Genomic DNA, 2,736 nt, shown 5'->3' with positions numbered 1-2,736 from the left:
ACCAGCACCACCAGCACCATCACTGCTGCCACCACCAGCACCATCACTGCCACCATCACTGCCACCACCACCACCACCACCATTGCCATCCCTGCCCCCCCTGCCACCATCACTGCCACCACTGCCACCACCAGCAGCACCAGCACCACCATCACTAATACCACCACCACCATCACCACCAGTAGCACCACCATTACCACCCGCACCACCGCTGCCCCAGCCAGGTGTGCGCGGGCAGAGCTGGTGCTTCTCATTTCCAATTTGATGGGATTCGTGGCTGTCTGGGGTTTGACCAGGTTGGGCACAGGTCTCTCCGCCCAGAGACCAGGTGTTAGGTGACATTCCCACCTCTCCTCTGCTGGCCCGTGGCTTGCCAGCGTGGCCCAGCCGAGGCCGCGTCCCTGGGCTGCTCCGCAGCAGTGCAGCCTCCCCCCACGGCTGCACGTGCGGCCCCTGCTCTGACTCTTCCTTTGTTACCGGGGGTGGGGAGGGGAAGGGGAGTTCAGCTCAGAAATGGTAAAATTAAATTTCCCAGATGTTCAGGCCCCAGGAGTTCTTGTGCTGTCTGGAGAGGAAATGGGGATTCGGAAAATCCCGCCTCATATTTTTTCCCCTATCACCTTGCCTTTCCGCTGCCATTAAGTGCAGCAGGAACAGTAAATTACAGGGCTGCGGAGCCGTCCCATCTTGTAGATAGCGTGGGGGAAGCAGGGGGACGGCGCTGGGGCGAGGCGCTGAGCTCCTGAGCTCTGCCCATGGCCTGGGGCAGCTCGCCGCCCGCTCATGGCTCTGCGCTTGCAGAAGGCTTTTGGGGGTGTGCATGGAGCCCTCTACTCCCCGGCACTGGCACTGTCCCTACAAAGACCCAAATTATGGGTCTTTTCACACAAAACCTGCAAGCGAGTCCAAGCCTGCAGTCCCTGCTGGCTGACGCCAAGCCCTGCCTGTCCCTGGGCTTGGTGGCATGGTGACCCTGCTCTGGGTCGCACCAGGAGGTACATGGAGAGCCGTGGTGGGGAAGGCTGTTGTGACGGGGGCACAGAGCTCCCCGGCTGTTCCTGGGGCAGGGGGCAGGGGGCTCGGCCGTGGGGCTTGGGCGGCTTTCCCCGTGCTCTGCGCAGAGCAGCCGGAGCATGGCTCGGCTCAGCCCTTCCTGCACTTGCCCTCGGCCGCGTCCAGCGTGGCACTCGGCGCCGCAGCAGAGGTGGCTGCCAGCGGTTTTGCTACAACAGCAATAAAACCCAAGGGTGCAGGCAAGCAGTGGGGGACGGAATCAGCTGGTTCTGCCCAAAACCATCACCCCGCTCCTTCCTCCTCCCAGCACCTCTTACCGCTGACGCAGGCTGCAAGTTCCTCGCTTAGTGTTGAACCACAAACCCACTGGGTCAAGGCTGCCCTCAAAAACCTTTGCCAGCATTTTGCCTCCCTAAGGACAGAGCATCGACAGCCGGTGGCGACCCGGTTCCGGAGCCAATGGGCAGGGCTGAGCCGGGCGCCCACATGAGGTCCACCCAACGAGACCCCCTGTGTCCTGGTGCTGCTGAGCTCTCCTGTGTCTACGGCAAGGCTGTCGGTGGCAGTTCAGCTGGATCCAGTGTGCCAGCACTGCCTTACCGGAATTCGGCCATCAGCTGCTCCTCGCCTCGTCCCCTCCTGCTCGGCGCGGTGTTGCTGGCTGTGCCACCACAGCCCTTTGGCCAAGCCCTGCAGGTCGCTACAGGCCAGGCTAGCCCCCTCCCAGACCCCTGCTCTCCTCGCCCCCTCCCCAGGTCCTTTCCTGGCTGCAGAGGACAGCCTCTGGTGCTCTCCTTGCTCTGCTCAAGCCATGTGCCCTGCTGTGTTTCTCTCTCCTGGGAACAACTCTGCTCGCTTATCTTGGCACCGGAGCTGGTTTGGGAGATGCTCTGGAAGAGTTTGCTGCAGGGCTCCTGCCACGCTTGCCCCGGCCACACCTGGGGGGTCTGTGCAGCCATCACCTTCCTCCCACCCCTCTCCCGAGGAGCGCGGCAGCCCCTCTCCTCCATGTGCCCATTCATCTCGAGGAGTGTAAAACCTCTGGGAGATGGCGAGGCATGGACCAGCCTGCGGCACCCAGGTCTTCCCTGCCTGCCTGCTCTGCCCTTGCGGGTGGCAGTGGGACCTGGAGCTGCTCTGGTCCCCTTGTGCAGAGCTGGCGGTCACCGATCCCCTGCCTGCACCCTGAGACGGCGCGTGGCTCCACGTTCCCACCTTAGGTTGGACGCTCTGCTGCTGCTGCGGCTTGGGAAGGGACATGGTACCCGTTGGCACCGTTTCTGCCCCATGGATGACGTGGGGCAGCCCTCCAGGGAGCGGGGTGTGGGCAGCCTTTGCTCTGCCGCACAGCCTGGAACGGGCTGAGGGGTTCAGCCGCGGTCGCTCTGGTGATGTATTTTAGCTCCCGGGTGGTCTCGGTGCCCCCTCCCCGGTTTGCTTTCCGTGCCAGTGCCGGCTCCCGCTCCAGAAGATGGAGTGGCCAATGCTGGACACTCGTCCCTCGTCACTAACCAGGGTGCAATCCCAGCACTGAGTGCTCGGGGTGACACCCCCGCTCTGCCCCCACGTCTCGTGTCCCCAGGCCCCTCAATCCTCACAGCCCTACGCAGCGCCGGCAGTGGGGACGAGTGCTTTGTGAGGGCTGTTGGCACGCAGAGGACACCACCAGGGTCCTCAGCCCCGGCGCGGTTTTTCGCAAGTGGCTGTGCTTGGATTTGGACT

General features: G+C 63.4%; 1 protein-coding gene across 1 annotated transcript in view; it reads right to left on the bottom strand.

Moving 5' to 3' along the window:
- SCX (scleraxis basic helix-loop-helix transcription factor) overlaps positions 1-2,736 on the bottom strand; it is a 9,070-nt gene that overhangs the window by 724 nt on the left and 5,610 nt on the right. The gene's annotated exons all lie outside the window — the stretch shown is intronic.

The sequence above is a fragment of the Charadrius vociferus genome, unplaced genomic scaffold, assembly GCF_000708025.1.
Source record: "Charadrius vociferus isolate BGI_N301 unplaced genomic scaffold, ASM70802v2 scaffold1036, whole genome shotgun sequence".
Classification (NCBI taxonomy): Eukaryota; Metazoa; Chordata; class Aves; order Charadriiformes; family Charadriidae; genus Charadrius; species Charadrius vociferus.
Note: the sequence above shows the minus strand (reverse complement) of the source record. Positions and strands in the feature narration are given on the sequence as shown.